Source organism: Pteropus vampyrus, unplaced genomic scaffold (assembly GCF_000151845.1).
Source record: "Pteropus vampyrus isolate Shadow unplaced genomic scaffold, Pvam_2.0 Scaffold94, whole genome shotgun sequence".
NCBI lineage: Eukaryota > Metazoa > Chordata > Mammalia > Chiroptera > Pteropodidae > Pteropus > Pteropus vampyrus.
Genome location: NW_011888875.1, coordinates 4,084,306 through 4,104,095, shown reverse-complemented (window position 1 = coordinate 4,104,095; position 19,790 = coordinate 4,084,306). Strand labels below are relative to the sequence as shown.

Here is a 19,790-nt window from a genome sequence, read left to right as displayed (position 1 = left end):
GGGTCTTCCCGAGGGAGGAGAGAAGAGAAAGTTTTGAAAGAGTGATGAGGAGCAAGGAGGATGCCTACCCCGCCTCCAAGCTCGGTGACGTGGGGAAGGGGGATGAGAAACGAGACCACCATCCCTCGAGGTGGCAGGAGAAAGAACAGGGCGCGGGGGGCAGGTCCTCAGGGACGGCCTGGCATCAGAGCGAGAAGATTAAGAACAGAAGGGGCAGGTAATCACGACGGGAGACAAAGATTTTGCTGATAGCAGACTATGGGTTAAACGGGGAGAGGAAGCGGGGTGGGCACTGGGGCACGTTACGGGCCACGCACAGCCTTTGCATGATGAGTCTCGAAACAATGTGATGACCTCGGGCCATTGGTGGTGACTGAGGCCATGAGGGAGGAAGGGCGCAAGGGGTAAGCCCGCCTTAGGGTAAGGGGGGAGTGTGTTGTGGTGAGAGGCAGGTGTCAGGAAGGGAGGAGGACATGTCTCCATGGGAAGTCTGTGCATTTCCGTAACTCTGCAGGACGGTGGCGTCAAAGACAGGGAGGAAGCAGCGCACGGCAGGAAGTATCTCAACAGCGTCTGAACCCATCAGTCATGTAGAAGAACGAGTGAAAACACTATTTCAACATGATATTCCTTTCTTTTGAAGAAGATGCTTTGTTGACAGCAAACATCCTTGAATACGACCAAATAAAGGCGGGCCGTTTTATGTTTGTCTCACTTGCAATTTAGAAAATGTACTCTGGGGTTCCAAGTGGTGGCTCAGGAAATTGCTTTACTCAAAACCTTGGCTTCTTTGGTCATGACAAATAATAATACTCCATATGTCATGATAGGTGAGCAAAGACCTTCACCATTAGAGTATCAGCTAACACTTGGTAAGTTCTAACACCGGAAGAGACACCAGACAAAAATAAACTCTAGGCTTGGTTTCACTTGGTGGATAGCAATGGATTACTCAGTACCTCTGCCTTAAGAGGTGACTGGAGCTGTTTTGTTCAGTGGTTCAGATTTCATGATGCTTAGATTCCTTTGGGACCTTTTAAGTATTTACATCTCTGGAACTGTCAGGAAATGGCACGTAATAATAAAACTATCTACAAATGAAGAACCTCTTATAAGGACACACCAAAGCTTTCAAATCCTTCATAAGACGCAATTCTGAGAATGCTAATGCATGACAGAAACGTAACCTTGCAGGTAACTTGGCTCTAGGGGGTGCGAATGGCAGGTCCCAGAGGATGATGCTGAGTGTGTTTGTTAGAGGCACCGAGAAAGCCACCCCCGAGCCAGACACCGATGGTCTGCATGCGGGCACAGCGGCTTTGAACAGAGGTGGGAGAGGAAGGACTTGGGGAATGAGGTAGAGTAGAAACCCAACCGAGGGTCTTGACTAGTGCCGTTTCCCAGGCCACAGCTTGGGAGCGCCTGAGAGAGCAAGAAGCGGGGTTCTGGTTACTGCTCCATTTCTATCCTCCTTCTCACTCAGAGGCGCAGAGCGAAAGGTGCCATGGCCAAGAACAAAGGGACAAAAGGAACTTCAACAGTGCTACGTTCGACACTGCCTAGAAGGGAGCTCGCAGTTTTAATTGTGATGGTACGTACTTCCAGCTGTCATAAAAAGCAGTACAGCATCGGATGCTAGAGATCAGGGTACAGATCCATCAACGCTCGTTTTAGTTATGCTGAATAATCAATTACCTTGAGGATACACTTCCTGCCCCTCCACACCTTTCATTGCATGAAATTTTTCATCGTTCAATTGCAAAACATGTTTTGCCTTGTAAAGAAGGGAAATGAAGATATATTTCCTTGAGGAAAGTTATCGCTAACATTTCTTTTCTCCAAATAAGCCAGGTAATACTCGTTCTCTAGACAGCTTGTAATCAATTGATTATTCATTTACTTCCCTCCATCACTCAGAAAGGCTTGAAAGTGGTTTTCACAAACACGTACGACGTGGGCATGGAGGTTTTAAATCATTTTTTCTTTGATCGCTGCTTTTTCTTCTTCAGGTTTTAACTCATTACAGACCAGAGGTTTCTGTCCTGTGTTCTACTCCCTTGGGTGCTTAGCCATAATTCCCCTTTGCATGGACCCTTTGGCTTCCAGGGGTTCCATAAGACAGCTCGGGGAAGCAAAACAGAATGAAGAACCCCCACAGTAACTGGGGAAGCGCCGTTAATCCTCAACACCGACGATAAGCGACTCTTTCGGCGTCTGTCGGTCACCTCCAGCAGAAATTCTGCCCTTCAGCTCAGGACCCAGCCAAGCTGTCAAAAATGTGATATGATATCTGCGCCTCAAATTGGTTTTTCTTTTTAACACATTAAACTCGAAACGGGAGATTGCTAAATTGTTCCAAATATATAGAGATAGAAATCCGAAAGAGAAGAAGAGTTCAAAGTCACTGAGCTTTCAATGGCCACAAGGAATAATCTGATTTTCTTTATCTCACCCTTTTCCTGTCCTTCTAGGAGTTTCGGCTTCTGTGTGAAAGTTCCTGCCGTCTCCCTTTATGACACTGTATTATTCCCCAAAGCTCATCCGGACTGTGTTGGTACTTTTAATGGTCCAGAATGCACGAGGATCAAGGTCATGTTCTTCGCAGCTTCACAATCAGGGGACTTCGTGGTATGTCTACATGGTGGTCACCCTATTTAGTCCCTACAGATCTTTTGAGGTCCCTGGATTTATAACAATCCCTATTTTATTTTTTTGAGCATCCTGCAAACAGCTCCAAGAAGATCGTGCTGCCAAAGAGACTTTCTCTAAGAGTTTAGATGGTGGGGCTAAGTGGGTTGCAGACCGGTCTACGTGACGTTAGCATGACTCACTCGCCCCATAGCTTCTTACTCTGGCAGTTGTGCAGGACCCCGATCAAGATTAGCACACGCACTTGCTAGGTCTGTGGTGAAGAATGAGCTACAGCTGCTTGTCAAGGCTCAAAACTACTTAACCTTGGGCCTCTCTGTCGACAGAGAGGTGAAATTAGAAAGCTGTCAGGACTCAGCCCTTCTCTCCAGCACATGATAGTGTCATAATTGCTGGTAAGCTCTGCGTCAGTTGCTTTTCCATAAATAAAGGTCAAAGCGACTCACTCAGCAAAGGGAGTTTTAAAAATAGTAATGCCTGGGTCTCAGGCCCTGAGATGCTGTTTAAATTATTCTGATCTGCCTGGTCATTGGTATTGTTCAAGCCCGCAGGTGATGTTAATGAGTAGCGCAGCTGGAACCACGGCTCGGGGTTTCTATGCACAGGTGGCAGTGACTAATAGCGGTACGGAATATACTTTAATATGCTCAATCCTAGGAGGCCCTCAAGTCTCTACTCCATTTGGGAGTGTCCGATAAGGCATTCTCAAGGTTGACTTCCAAACACAGGTCCCAATCTCAGAAGAGAGAGGTGCCACACACACAGGGCCCCAGTCACACCTGACTGCCCAGCATTCACTGGCCATGTGATTCAATTTCACATGTCTGTGCCTTTGATCAGGCAGCTCCCTGCCCTGACATGGCACTTTCCCTTCCCAGCCTGTCTAGCCTAACTCATCCGGCTCAGTTTTGGGCTGGGTAAATAGGAGGCAGGCAACACATGTTCATCAAATCACTATTGCGAAATGAATCATGCCTCCAAGGTTTGAGAGAGCTTTTAGCAACGCTACTTAGCATTGTTTTCTTCCCCTGCTGTGAGCAAAATGCTAAGACATCATGCTACAGATGGCTGCAGCCCTGTCCATCTCCCCAGCTGTGGGGTGGGGCCGCGGCCACAGACCCTGAAACACAGAGGTACCTAAATATATGCCAGTAAGATGTCAGATGACTGCATTAATTATTGTAAAATGAAATGGTAATCAGTGCTATGGGCTTTACGGCTAGGCTCTAAGTTCTTCGATGTTACTGTTTTACAATAAATGAAAGTTATCAGAGCCTTATGGTTTTTTTTCCTTTGATATTTTAGCTTAGAGCAACCTCGTCAGTATCATCTGCTGTTGGTACATCTGTCTTTCAGGACATACTTGCAGCTAGGCTGAAGGCAATGTTAGTTTAGACAAAAACGACGTCAAAAGAAAAAGTGGCCGACAGTTTGCCGCTCCATTTTAGATGGTACTTCTCAGCTGCCCACGTTTTCAGCGCAAGGCGTATAAAATTCCCTCCTCTTTAACCAATCTTGTAAATAATTTTGAAGCGTCGTCAGATCTGCCGCACCTGGTTTGGATTGCTGCTGATCCCGTTCGTAGCTCTCAGAGCCCGACTTTGCCCACCACCCCAACCCCATTGCCCCTGTTTCTTGCATCCTGCAGCTCAGAAAACACGTGCACCTGTCCACAGCAAATATACTCAGTTCTCCCCAAATGCAAGTCCCCAGACGAGCCAGGGAAAAGGAGAGGGGAGAGTACATCGATTTCTCTCTCATTAGATATGCTCTAATATTTCTTACAGTTGGGTACTGGAGCCCACGGCTACTTTTGGAATGTGCCCATCATCACATGAAGGGACTAGTTTCCGAATGGGGCCTCCTGTGGGAACATGACTGGGCAGGGAACAGCGATGACCGGAGCTGGGTGCAGTGCCTGCCAATGGGACGCGCGTAGAACACGGGGGTGGCATGAAATGAAACCGCCTTGTGGGCGTGTCCACAGACTGGACATCCTGCCACTGCCAGCCAAGCCGTGAAGGCACCGCCCCCCCCCCCCGACCTTCAGTGCTGCATCAGAGAAGGGAGGAAGGACGCTGGCCCGCGGGGGTGGCGGGGAGGGGTTGGGGAGAGAAGTTGTTCCATCTGTATAATAATGAGTTAGAGGCAAGGGCAAGGGAAGAGTAAAGATCTTAAGGGTTGTCTTGTCTGGAGGATCTGGTGTTTAGGGAAAAACAGTTATATACCAAATCCTCATGAACGTGTGTCAGGAGGTGAGATGAACAGGCGATGGAATTTCATGGTACTTCTGTGGTGATCTGTGAGCTCTGGAAGGAGGCCCCCTTTCAGACTGGACAGCGATGGGGTGGAGGGAGCTGGTGAACAGCCACCGCTTTTCACCGTAAGTGAAATGCTGATGCTCCTCCCATTTACAGATCTGTGTCCAAAGCATGTTGGGAAAGTTTTATCTTCTAAACTTTGAATTTAGATTTAACTAACCTTTTCTAATGACGAGTGGCATTTCTGACTCAGATAAGAGCTTCCATAAATAATTAACCTTGAAAATGGAGAACAGCTGTTTCCTTCCATCGGGCATAGTTACCATACAGTTATTGGTGGTTTTCCTACCTTTTTAAAGACAGCTCTGGAACTTCTTTAATCCGATAAGATTTATTTGGCCTCTGAACAAGGATTTCTCAGTAGGCATACAGAGACTCTTCCGTTCTGAAGTAACGGATACAAGTTTTTTTGGTGTTAGCTGTCCTTGAAGGCTCTCAGCTCATAAAGCTTGTCAATTCTCATTTGCTTTGAGTGACTTGAGATATAAAGAAAGTGTGGTGAAAATCCTTTGGGCTTTTAGCAACCCAAGTCCATCCACTCATTCAACTTAGACCACTTACAGCTCGTTACCTGTGTTTGCTACCAGGATTTCTCCATCAGGAACCTATTTTTTTTCAAATAAAAGTCAAGACATGAATTGCTGCCATCTCCCGAAAATGGTACCCGGCTAAGATGTTACTACTCACTCATGCAAAACTCGATGGCTCAAAATGGTGCCAGTTTTCCAGTCATTTTTTAAGTGGAATAAAACTATTCATGTTATCACGTGAAGCAGAGAAAAAAAAAGATTCCAAATTAGTGGTAGTTACTAGTACATCCTCCTTACTTCACTAAAAGGTATTCATTATACTGTGAACGAAAATGGGGCTCTGTAATAAACAAACATGACAAGGACAGTGACCGAAAGTAAGCTCACAGGATGATCATAAATTCCTACCTGGGCAGGTCATGGTGGGTGGTCACGCCCCAGGCCTATACCTTCTTTAGTGAAAGGCTAATCTTTGTCTTAAGCAAGCCCCGCCCACTGTTTTTGTGCATCTGTGTTAACATACCTTTGAAGTGCCAGAATCATCCTCTTTTTGAGACCCCCTGGAGGCATAACCACCCTTAAAGGGGCACAGGATCTTGTTGCTCTCGTACCATCCCTACATACCGTGAGGGTAACTGTGACCTATTCCGCAATCCAGTCACGGAGATTTCGCTGTGGAATGTGGAGACCCCGAGGTTAGGACCCCGGGTGAGCTAGGGCCTCACTCGCCTTCTCTGCCTCCTTAATTTACCATCAATGGATTTCACGTAATCTTCCTTATGCTTCCTCCTTTGATTCCAAATGTCTAAAAAGAACCACAAAAGTGCCCATCTCCGGAGCATTTTCTCATTCTGCTGAGATCTTTCGGGCATGTCCTCAGTTTGGCTCCAATAATGTCTTATAAAATTTTCTATAGGTTTGGCTGTTCTTACATCAACAATATAGAAAAAACATGGATGTAGAATGTTCACAGTCTGTGTAATTGAAGACCAGGCCAAATCCTGCATGCCAATGAAAACTCAGCTCCTTTTTTGCTACAATGAAACAAACGAGCTTCCATCTATTTTTAAAGGAAACTGTTTGTTAAAGATTCATTAAAACTAATTCCATCAACAATTCCAAAAGCTATTAGAGTTAAACATTTAAACGAATCGTAAGGGCCAAAAGGGAGTACTTGCAGTTTAATGCAGAGATAAATACCACCTGACATACCCGTTGCTTTCATTAGTTTGTTTCATCTTTGTGCTTCTAATAAAATTTAATTAAATTGTTTTAGATACTTAAGGTTACAGTACATATAAGGATAAAAATCTGCAGCATCATCATTTAAAAGCAAATACTGAGTAAATCCATTTCAGAAATTCAATTTACTACCACTGGCCTAATTCTGAAGCACCAAGATCACCCAGAAGATTTGACAAGTTGGAAAGAATTTATATAATGTGGTTCAAGAAGATGTACCAGTTAATTACCAGTAGTCAATAGGTACCAACGCGATGCGGAAAACCTGCTCAGGGAAACTGAAATAAGACCAGACTGGTCCTCTTGTTTTGTTGGTCTTGCCTTGGAGCCCTTAAAACAAAGAAAGGTCTTTAACAATGGACTTTGGTTCCACGCAGTGCTGCAAAGTTAAATTTTGGGGCGAAGTCGAACAAAGTTCAGTCTTCAGGCTTATTAATCCAAAAGCTTGGCTTCTCGTATGGAAGTCCTTCCAACATTTGGAAAGCCGGGTATTTCACATATATGTTCACCAGTGGTCAATACGCTCGAAGCTCACCCTGGGTCCTATCATCAAGGTCTCCACATTCCGCCTCGTTTCTAAGTGCATCAGACCATGGAACGGAAGCGGAGTTGATGAATTCGCCTTCTGCTAGGCTTAAACTTGGGGGTAGCTACACTGTTGTGTTTCTTTAACAAACATTAATATGTGGCTGGCACTGTAGAGACACAGAGGCCAGAACAGGGAAAGGGGTTAAGTAGGCATGGCTCCCGAGTGGGACATGGACATTTAAGAATGATCACATCACATCACATTTGCCGTAAGAGCCATAAAGGAAAGTACTGGTTACTATGAGAGGCCTTTACTAGCCTCGAGGAAGTGACAGTCACATGGAGATGGAAGTAGCTGGGCTTGGTGGGACAGCAGAGAAGGCCTTCTTGGCTGAAGAATAACCTGTGCCCATGCGGTGCAAAGGCTCTGTGGCTGGCACAGCCTTGTGCCTACGAGGAAGAGCAAGGAGGACCTGGGAGGCTGAGACGAAGTGTTTGAGGGGAGGCTACAGGAAGGCGAGCGTGGAGAGCTTGGTAGGTCTTTACTGTGAGAGAAACTGAGCTTCGGTCAGGGGACTGACAAGGTGAGATCTGCTTTTATAAAAGTGTATTCTGAATGCTCAAAGAAAAACAGATTGAGGATGGTAAAGCAGATTCCACCAAAACAACCAGGCAGCAACTGCATCAGGACCAAGGACAGATGAGAGAAGGAGCTGGGGCTTGGTGCTCAAGAGAGTTGAGATAAGGAAGAAAGGGGTATGTGTCGGGGCAATTTCTAGATTTCGGGAAAGAAGCACCAGGTGGGTGAGATGATAATTTCTGCGATGGGCAACAGTGGGGCAGAGTAGATGTGGGGATGATTTCAGGAGCCCTGCGTTGGGCGTGTGCACAATCAGGGCTGCGAGCTACTTAAGTGGAAATATCACGTAGGCAGTTGTACACGTAAGCGAAGAGTCCAGGAATGAAGCCACCTAGACATGGCGCCCCTGGCTTTCAGATGTATTTAAAAACCTTGGGAGCAGATGAGATCATCTGCAGTAGAAGGTAGAGGGTGAAAAGCTAAGATGCCTCAGGGAAGACCAGGTGCCTACGAAATAGACGGAGACGGAGCTGTTTGCAAGGGCAGAAAAAGGCTGGAGAGAGTGGTGGCAACAAGCCCAGGAGGACGCAGCGTGCGGGAGGGGCGCGTGCCCAGGACTGCTGACCGGTCCCCCAGCTCATTTCCTTTCCTTCCTGGACACGCAGCCAGACCGCATGTGGTTTCATATGGCCATGAGACAAGATCCAGCCAGGGGAGTGTGAGGTGACGGAGATGTGCCATTGCCATACCACGTGGCACGGGGAAGCCACAGGTGTAAGGAGCCGGTTTCTGAACGTCCACTGGGAGAAGAGCTGACCTACCTGCCTGAACACCTGTATGGGATGCTTACCCGATTAGGAAAGTGAACTTCTACTGAGTTGGATCATTAGATATTCAGGTCTGCGCATGACAGCGAGGCACCGTCCCTGACTAATACGGACAATGAGACCAGTCGGGCCTTGCCGTTAGGAGCCGTTTCAGTGAAGGTGTGAGGTCAGATGCCATGTCTCACTGCAGGAGGCTGGAAAGTGGGAGAGCAGGCACAGTGCACAAGCTCCGAGCTCTCTAGAAAGCTAACCAGAGAACTTAACTCTGAAGGGTGGCAAATGTGAGGGCAGAGGGTAAGAGAGAAGACGAGGGGGGCCGGCTGGGAGAGGACAGTTCATGTTTTAAGCTGGAAGCCCAAAGAGGAAGTGTTTACTACGGAGGCAGAATGACCACAGGAGGGGGCCAGGCGGAGAGACAGGAGGGAGACTGACATCGCGCGGTTCTGTTTCTAACAAAAAGAATCAACGAGAAACCTGGATGATCGATAGGGAAAGTTTGCTCTTGGTTTAGAATAGAACCCAATAAAGATAAGCACAAATTAAAACGACCGAAAAATAATGATTAAAATTCCAGTTTTAAAATGGAGAAAGGTAATCCAATATGTAGGTGGCATTTACTTTGTGTTCCCAGTACCTAAAACGAAGCCTAGAACATAGCAGGTACTCAATAAACATGAGTTGGTTGAATGAATGAGTGAATGAATGAATGAGTAACTAGGAGTGGCCGTTTGTCAACAGGATTACACAGGGAGTGAGAGAATGGGCATGGGACAGCACGGACTGGCGTAGAGGAAAGGCTGGGTCGAGGAGTACCGTCATTTATATTTTTGATGCTATATCTTTGACCAGTGGTGAATCTGTCATCTGGTTAAATGGGTCGCTTCCGGTGAGCATAGCATGACTGGCTGTCGGTGGAGGACACGGGCACTGTGAGTTCCTCGGGCTTCGTCACGGGGAACTGCTGACAGCCTGTGACGGGCATTGAGCCGAGACAGGGCAAGGAGTAACAGGAAGCGGCTGAGCTGCCTCCACACTGTGTGCCACCCTCACGTCTTGCCTTGGATGCCGTCAACGTCCTCTGCATCGCTCAAGATGCAGAGAAGAGTCTGACCCCTGAAGTCTTCCTTCCTTCCGCACCGGGCGGGCTTCTCTGCGTAGGACGAAGGAGGCATCAACTTGGGACAGTTTTCAAAACCGAAGCCCAGTGGTAACCACTGCGGTTGCATTTCCCACTACGTGGAACCTCCGTGGGCTCGCCAGGAAAGTGGTCCTGAGAAGCAGCGGGCGCAGATATCCGAAGCAAGACTCGAGCCCGCACGGCATGCCCGTCGTGAATGCGAGCATCTCCCAGCCTTTTCTTTCATGTTCTCGCTTTGTGACAGAAACCCTGCTTTTCCAGTTAGGCCCATTCCTTGAAAGGGGGAGAGCATTCTAAATTATCCGAGTGCATCCGACGTAATTACAAGGGTCCTTGCGTGAGAGATGCAGGAGGGTCACCGTTAGAGAAGGTGCTGTGACCACAGAAGCAGAGAAAGATGCTGTGCTGCCGGCTTAGCAGACGGAGGAAGGGGCCACTGGCCAGGGAGAGAGGCAGCTTCTAGGAGCCGAAAAAGGCAAGAAAAAGGATTCCCGGAGAGCTTCTGGAGGGAACACATCCATGGCAAGACTTTTCAGCCCAGCGAGATCCATTCTGCACTCGGGGCTTGCAGAACTATAAGATCATGAATGTGGGTTTTTACGTCACTAAGTTTGTCATACTGTGTTAATACAGCAATAGGAAACTAACACAGAGGGTGACCCATTTCTAACTTTTTAAAAGCCATGTGTACTTTGGGTTTGCTAGACACACAGTTGATTAGAACTGTGGACAACTCGGTTGATTAGATGATTAGACGCCGGTGACGAAGTCCTGCAGCAGAGCAATCTTGTGGTCTTTCCCTATTTGTCTCCATTTTGGCTAAAGAGGAAGGCGGGAGTAAGAGATGCCACGCTGTTACACATGCTTCAAGTAAAGTGTTAGATCATCACTTACTGGTTGCAAAGGTGGAGGATAAAACAAAACAGACTTCTGGAGTGTCAGCACATGACCTGTCTCCGGAGTCTACAAGCTTAGGTTGAAATTCATGAGCAAGTAGAAGGGGCCGGTGTGAGAGCTTCCTCGGAGGGGGTCGGCGGGCTGGGCGACCCTACCATCCAGCTCCTGGAGCCCAGGGAGTGAACGACTTCTTTGGCTTGGCCGTGGACTCTCTCGCGTTTGGGGATTGTAGGGCTGGTGACCCCAGTGCCAGCGGCAGACCCACTATGGAACTCGAGAAGTTCAAGTTCCAGGTCTGTCCACCACATGGGCCTGTACTGAATTTTATATTCCCGAGGTGTTCTCTTCTGGAACAAGACTTTCAAAATTACCTAAGCTACAGGGGCACAGTATCTGTCTCCACCTTGATCTAAGTGCGGTGTAGCGGTGGACGCCGATGACTGATAGAGCATTCAGAGCAGTTAGCTGGAGGAGGCCAGGTCCAGGGCAGGGGTCCTCAGGGGCAAACACAGCACTGCCCCCGTGAGAGGAGGGGCTGGCACGTGGGCGTCTCCCAGAGGCAGAGTGGACAGGTGCCAGGCTGCGATCGCACAGGCTCTGTCCTCCGCTCCTCTGGCCCCCGTTCCCTGCCAGAGCCTGGTGGGTGGGGGGCACTGAGACACGGGATGGAACGGCTTACGAGAGGGGGAACAGACGGAGATGGGGAGAGAAGGCACTTACCACGCTCTTTTTGCCCAAGCAAATCAGGACTCTTACAGATGAGACATCATCCCATCTACCGGGGTCCCCTGAGAAAGGAGCGCTGGGTTTAAGCCAGGCGACGAGAGTGGTGGTGGATGCACATTAAACTTAGGGAGTGTTCTAGCTCCTGACCCAGTCCTTCCCCTGCCTTCCGTCTCTGGGGTATTTTTGTAGGTTTTGATGTAAAATGTTCCGGCTAAAGCCTTGAGGAAATGGTCGGTCTGGGCGCTGCTCTGCGTGACCCGCCCCCCCACGCTCCCCCTCCTCCCGTGACATGGGGATCCGCCCCGGTGACGGACATAACTTAGTCACTTCTTGTTTAGCTGCTGCCATGTGCATCGATTTCCACTTTTGCACAATTGATTTTTGCTTCATTTCCCATTTGTGCCTTTGTTTTTGGACGGGTACCATATGATGAGTGTCAGAGAATTGTCTCGGAGAGGTCAGGGGACCTCATGAGGGAAGAAGACCTAATTTGTCAATACAAACAACAATGAGCAAGTGCCTAGATTTATGGAGGAGACAGTATCACAGCTGAGTTTAACTTCTCCGCCGTTTTGTTTTCTCCCCCGACCTGACATCCAGCGATTTAGAAAAGAAAGAACTTGAGAAGCTGCAATTGTAAGTTCTGAGGACACCAGACTTGGGGTTGTTTTGGATTCTGGCCAAAAGTCCTTATGCCCTTCCAGTCGTTTCTTGCAGAAGAATTTTCTGGTACGGTAGAAAGATTAATAAATTCCCGATAAGCCATTTCCTTGATCAAATGACAGCTCTACATGAAGTAGTTTCATTTATTTCTATAGAGGATTTGCTGCTTTTCTATACTCAGAAGGAAAACTCTATTAATTCTCAAAGTGGCACCATGCTCAAGTGAGTATTAAAGTATTTCTCACCCTTCTTACACTGACTTAAAGATCAAAAACTTGGATTTTGACCACGTCGTGCTTCTTTTCCTTGATAGCGTTTGACAGTATCTTTCCAGTTCTCATAGGAACCCGGTATTGATTAGTCGATGTCCTTCCAGGAGACGCAGCCGAGGGAAGGGTGTGAAGCATGCGCCCCGGACCTCGCTTTGCAGTGAGCAGGACTGTGGGCCCATCGACACACAGGGGCCAGTCCCTTGGGAGCAGTGACAGACGACGTGGGCTTCGCGTCCAGTCTCTTCTCCGCTATGGCCGGGACGCTGGAAGAAGTCCGCAGGCATCCCTTACCTGTCCATAATTGCTTACTGATTTCTTGTTTTGTGAGTGCAGTGGCGACAAGAGCCAGAGATGTGACCACCCAGAGCAGTAAGGAAAGACAGCCCCGTGTGAGACGGGCCATGGGGGCCATGACTCCAGTCCTGTCAAAACTCATCATTCACCGGCCAGACAGTGCGTGCAACCTGAGACTCGATTTCTCAGCGACAAAAGGAAGGACACATAAAGATTGGTTTCCCGTTTTGTTTCTCTCATCCAAATGGCAACAGTGAATACAATCTCTCTATCTAGAGAAACATGACCTTATTCAGTTTCAAGCACAGGCAGGGTGGCGTTCTCTGAGGCGGCGGGTCACCGTGCAAGATACTGATATTTCACGTGGCGGGTGGAGCGTGGGGGGCTCTGTAGGAACGTGACTGAAAAAAACACCGGGCCAAGTCCATCAGTGCAGAGAATACTCTAGTTTCTAACCTCGCTGACGGTCAACAAGAGTTTGACGCTGACATTTGGTCTGTCTTTGATCTGATCCCTGCGTTTACGAACCAAGGGTTTTAATTACTCACAGAGGGGTTGGGTAAATACTGTCCTCTGTGAAGCCCTCTGACATACTTAGAGCACAATAATGAGTCTCAGCAGCATAAGCTGAACAGTGCAGAGATCAGCTCCTCCTCTATGACAGGGACAGCCCTGTCCCTTTCCACAGGAGCTCTGCAGGGTCTATTTTAAGGGGATGGAAGGGGAGGGGTGGCATCCCCTCCGTCCCCACAGCCTTCTCTTAGTGCCCAGTGCTCGAAGGTCCTTCCACCGTGCTGCCCCGAAGCCTCCTGCTCCTCCTCTGAGTCCATCTCGGGACATGTCAGCCTCATAGCACAGGGCAGGGCTGCTGCACCTGGAGCTCCCCATTTCCCCTAAGATCGGTTACCCCGAGAACTGCCGTAGTCCAACTGCCATGATCCCATGGCATCACGTGGGTTGGCCCGGGATGGCTCCAGGTTGCTACGGTGGCTTTTCTAGGAATTCAGAGTCTCCGAGAGGCTTTGCTGGGGCAGATGAGAGCTGGGGATTAACACGGAGCTGAGCTGGTGCGTTTGTCCTGGGAAACTAGAAACGAGCCCCATACCAGACAGATGTCACGGGAGCTGACGGGGAATTTTCTGGCTGGCAACTTGACCTAGGGGCTGACCACAACTGGGTAGAAATTAATCCGCAGCCTGGGAAACATCCGCCATGCTGGCTGTAATTCTTTAATGAGGGGTTAGTTTGCTCCAACATAGATACGAAGATCTTGTTGGCGTTTTTAATGATTAAACATTAACATAGAACTATGTAACTATAATTGAAAAAAGACTTTGATCCGAAGCCTAAAGTCTTTGTGAAATTTTGTTCAAATCTGAGTCCACAGGATAAACAAGCTTACATTTGACATGACTGCCATGTAAATAACACTTGAGAGCAAAACGGACCAGTAAAACTATCATTGAGTTTGTGTCCGGGAAGCCCTGCTAAATCATTCTTGGACCAAACGCCTCATGAAGACCAATAAAACAATGAGCTGGACTGGCTGAGGATTAGACAAACTTCAGTTTTCCATGTCGTTAAGCTGAGGGTTGAATTGGAAGCTGTCACAGACACTGGCAGGCAACAAAGAAATTTAGAAGTTCAGGAAACGAAGCAGTTCAAGTCAACTCAGAATGTAATTAAAAAACCCAAACGGTTCAACTAGTTATTTTTGCCAAAGATATAGGTATGATTTATTTCATTTTCTTCCTTCCTATTTTCTAGCCCAATGTAAGGCTGCCTCTTTTAGGCAGTACTTGTGCATTTTGTATGATATACATTTATGATGTCCCTTAACTCAGAATTCTGTTCATTAGGAGTTGATATTCATTGTACTCAGGTTGGAGGCAAGTTTCACTACAATTTCTATGAAGAAATGACTTTTAATGTAAGTTCATAATGGAAATCCTTTCACAATTAATATCTGAACCAAGAAAGCGGTTTTCTATAAAAGTATAAATAAATCTTATCTAGATATTAAATATTATAGCACTGTATGCTGCGATATTTTTAGCAGTACGTTCAAGCTATTCGTGTTGCTCCAAAGTCATTCTTTAAAAGTTTAAATTTTTTACTCATTCAAACTAATTTGCCTACAATCATTTCAGATTAATAAGGAATGACCCTGATTCAGACCTGGGGAGACATCGGAGAGAGACTTTTCAGGGGAGGTGATATAACAGGTGTGGGAAAATGAAGAAGGTTTAGATGGGCAAGTGGGGTGAAGCATGGCCTTGCGGAAAAGCTTGGGGGGGGGCGCGTGAAGAAAAATGAGTTGGAACACAGGAGTCAGGTACGGCTGGTGGCCAGATGCGGATGATGACAAAGAGCCAGGCCGAGGCTGCTCCGGAAAGCTCTCGTGTGCTAAGATGTCTGGACTCCATCCTGAGGGCATAGGAGCCACTGAAAGGGGGGGCTCTGCGAGGTCATCTAATCAGACCTGCGTTTTAGAAAGTTCGCCTTTGCTGCCCTCTGGAGCATGGAGGACAGAGCGCCCAGTTAGAAGTCTGCGACAATGACGCAGAGGACGGAAGACCGCCGTCCACGGCCGTCCACGCCGTCCACGGCCATGACCGCAGAAGGGAGTGGATGAGGGAGAAGCCTGGGGCTTTCTGGCGGGTGGATGCAGACGTGATGTGGGAAGGAGAGGGAAGAGCCAGGGTGGCCCCTGGATGCTGGCAGGGTGATGAGTGGACAGTTGTGCCAGTCACTGGTCAGAGGATGCGCGAAGAGGCGCCAGACCCCAGAGAAGGAGGCCTGCTGGGGCTTGATTTCATCTGAGGTGCTGTGGACATCTGAGTAGGTTATCTAGCAGGCGGTTAGATGTATGAAGAGAGATTGGGGCCAGACAGATTTGGGGGAGCACCCTGTGTGGTGGGTAAGCGAACCCCGGGCGGAGTTATGGACACCTAGGAAGGGGCTGTGTGGGAGATGAGGAAGATCTAAACTCAGAACCCTTGGGACATCAACATTTAAAGAATAAACAGGAAGAGCAGCCTCTAAAGAGTAAAGAAACAGCACCCGGAGGGCCCGAGGGGACAGTGATGCTGACGTCACGAGAAGACGATTCTTGTGGGTGATGCTGTGACCACAACGTTTTCAAGCTAGAAACATACAGGGTGACGGCGGGGTCTCTCTCGGGGGAGCACAGCAGGCAGAGGGCTGAGCTGTGCCTTGAACTCACGGCTCCTTATTCCCACCCCGGGCTTGTCCACAGTCCTCAGTCCCACACTGGTCTTCGGCGCACTTGACCTGCCATCCACCCCAACTCAGCACCAACGTGGAATAAAAGGAGTCGCACCACTTCGAAAACCGTGGCAGCTCTCACTGTCGTGAGTGGCCTTCCTACCAACCCTAACGTTAGTAACGTGCTCTTCCTAAACCTCCCACGCGAGACTCTTCGCTCTGGGACACTGTTTACGGCACCGAGATTGCTGGCAGGCACAGCGGCTGCGAAGGGGACACTGAGTTAGGCGTGCAGAGCGTGGAGAAACCAGGAGGAAAGGAAGCTGTGCAAACGTCCGAGGAAGTGGTGATGATGATGATGACAGATGAAATCCCTGGGTCCGAACACCCAGCTGCCTGAAGACAGGAAGGCGACGAGCGTCTGGCAGCCGAACGGCATAAAAAAGTGTTTTAGAATTAATGGCAAGAACCCTCCCCAGTACGTGACGCTCCAGTTCACAAAAGCTCTCTGCTGACTGCCACGGGAGATGGTCGGCAACCGGCCAGGCAGGGGTCACGCTGTTTATTTCATGCACAAGAACCCCGAGGGACCAGGACGGGGCTGACGGAGAGATGCCCGCAGGCTCCGTGAAAGAATAGGAAGGTTCTTTAACGCAAGGGTTGAGGAAAGTTCCCGACTCTGGCACACAAAGTAGAAGGAAGGCGTCATGGGGCCCAGCCCTCCCACGCCTCTAGGGTCCGGCAGTACGTCCAGCTGTCTGGAGAGAACGTTCTGCCAGCTGCGAGAATGGCCACGTGCCATTTTAAGAGACTGTCAGAAACGGCCGTTCACCAGGTTCAGGTGGCTGGAGACAGAACAACCCAGCACAGCTCACAGCATTAACTGTCAGGCCAGGTGAACCGATGGTTCCGTCCTCACTGTCCCTCAGCCACAGTGGGGCCCGTGGCCACCCACAGACAGGGTCAGTTCTCACACTGACGGGCAAGGGGCTCGAGACACTTGGCCAAGGTCACGCAGCTGGTAAGTGGCGGGCTGCGCCGTAATCTCTGGCCATTTGCTTCTCAGTGCTGTGCAGTCTGTACTTCACCAAGCAGTAGCATGAGCCTCTCAGGCACTAACTTGCCCCGAAGCTGTATTAGTAGTTGGGTGCTTTTCACTGTCTTCCTTCTGCTTTGAATAAACTTGGAGGAACAGATTCATTTTGGGACGCTACGTGGCAGAAGGGATGCTGGCGAGCTGGCATGCATGTGGAAAAAGACAGCAATGGCGAAGTCATGGAAATGCTGATGTACCAGGACGGGGCATGTTTGGCCTGGGGAGGGTTGACCTTTGTGGACACGGGATGGCGAGCTTCAGAAACGGGAAGGTCATCAGAGAGGAGGGAAATTCGGCTTTTTCAGAATGGCGGTGGAGAGCAAAAGTTGCAGATACAGAGATATTTGCTCGACGCAAATAAGAAGTTCTGAATAACCGGAGCCACCCTACCATGGAATAATGTTCCTCGTTAGGTAGCAGCTGCAGTTGATGTTAAAGGCGTTTGAACAAAATGAAATGACGACCAGAGTCAATATTGCCTTTCTTCTTTCAGTAAAATGACGACCTTCCTCCGGCCACTGGTTTCAGCGGGGATCCTGGCTGCCCGTCCTCCCTCACAGCGGGGTCTAGCTGTATAAACGAGTTCCTGATCCTGGGATGGGGGCGGGCGGGAGTTTGGCAACTGCTGTACTACTTGCTTAAAAGGACATCGCTTACCTTTCCTTCCCCTCTCTCTTCCTATGGGCCGAAATGAACGGGACAAGGGCTGGGAGCTTTGCCCACAGAGGCAAGCACAGCACTGTGGCCGGCAAAAGCAACAGGACGGCTCCCAGCCCACCCCCTGCCCGTTCCTGGGCTACCTGCCTAACCAGGTACAGCTCCATGACAGGAAAAGAGACATCTGTCTAGCATGAACTAATGTAGTTTTCAGTTTCTCTATTACAGCGGCTCAGACTGTGTCCCAACCAATAGAAATATTTCTTGGAGATGTACAAATTAAGGTATTATGCAAAGATTTGTAAGCGATGATTTCTACAAGCTTTTAATTCTGTACCCACCCCTGCCCATTTATGTTTTCTTCCAAAACCAGATGTCCCCAGTCTCCACCGTCGTCAGACATGAGCACTCCATTATGTTAGCGACCTCATTTTTTTTTTAAAGTACCGAGGTTCAAAAAATCAAACACTTTTGATCTCCTGATCCCTTTTATTTAAATCTCCATATCAGGTCTGTTCCTAAGGTTCATCTCATTTTCCTTTAGAAACATCTTCTGCAATGACACGGATGATAAAGATATTGTAAAGTTCTGTGTGTGGTTATCTGAACTTAAAAAAGTGGCATATTATTTAGCCTGCATGTGAAACATACTTTTGCAATTATTTTCCCTCAGGGGAGAGAAAACAGAGTCCAGGCCTCACTAAAGTTCAAGGTTTGGATGATGCAAATATGTTTTGGCTCAGAGTGTATCAGGAATCAGACATAATTTTGTGTTGGTCAAAACACCAAGCCAGAAGCATATTCTGATTTATTAAAGGTATCTCTAAGTAGAATAAAGGAGCCGAGATAATGAAATGAGATTCTGGCCTGTGTGCCTGGGTTCTAGGAGGAAATAAGCCGGTGACAGGCTTTTAATTGTCCCATAAACATGCTGTTTTCATTTCAAATTTCATCTCACCGCTCATGTTTTTTTTTCTCTTATTCATAATGCCCTCACGTCTTTTCTAATTTACGCACTCACAAGTTCTTCAAGACTTTGCTCTATAATTTTCCTACCCTTCATTTGTCCCTTAAAATCTGTAGTATATAATTCCAAACCTAGTGAAGTTGTCAATAACTGTTCCTTATTGCTTCCCAGGTCTTAAGTTTTCTCTGGAATCCTTCCCTTTTAAAGTCCGTAATAGGTGTTTAATACATAGATCTGAAGCACGGATAATTAAAAGCTATGGATCATAGATGTTTTTCAATGATACGAAAGTTGTCAATGAAGAAAATAGAAATCTATTCCTCTGCTAATTATAAACAATCCATGAGGATGAATGGATTTGGTTTTCTCACAAATGGACTTTTCAAGAAGAAAAGCTTTTGTGAATTTTGAGCTTTGTTCGTAGCAGAACTTATGATATTCGGCATAAAGATCCTCATTTTATTTCATGGAGGCATAATTCGGGAATTATTAAGATCAGTTCTTTCTCTATTCTCTTTAATTATCGCTCAATTAAAAACATCAGCATCAGTTTCTCCAGCCTGTATGAATGAGAAGGCATCTTTCAGCAAAGAAACGTTCATGATTTGACTGAAAGCGAAGTTTATTTGAGGCATTAATATTTCATGGAGCTTCTGGACCCACTGATTCAGAAAGACCAGCTGCTTTCTAATTTATAGCATGTTTTTCTTATCTCACTGCCTGTCTGGCTGAAGGTCCCTGCTCTGGGAGAGAATCCACACGGATGCCGGATGATCCAAGAAGGAACTGAGTAAGGATGCTGGGATACGGATTTCAAGCAAAACAAAATGGTACCCAAACATTTGAGATGAAGGGTTTATCTTAACATGCAGAATACTTAGGAGAGGATATAATTAATCTAGAATGCCCCTCTCACACTGAATTTTGCAGTCTCTGTTTCAACTTAAACATACTTTTCCTTAGGGAATAGGAAAATCTTGAAAGAGAAATACACAGGCTAAACTTTATCCACTTGGAGTACAAAGTAATGAATACTGAAGGGAAATAGAAAGGCCTTGGGGACAGCTAGAAATAGACTATAACTTAGTAGAACTGTTATTAATTATTTACATTTCCCACAGGGTAGACAAAGAGGAATTTTCCCTCTGGCAAGATGGGTTTCGCCTCCCTGATGG

The 19,790-nt window shown here is 47.7% G+C and overlaps 1 protein-coding gene across 1 annotated transcript in view; it reads right to left on the bottom strand.

Annotated features, from left to right (window-relative positions):
• The window catches only part of CTNND2 (catenin delta 2), a 700,986-nt gene that overhangs the window by 24,079 nt on the left and 657,117 nt on the right, over window positions 1-19,790 (bottom strand). The window lies entirely within an intron of this gene.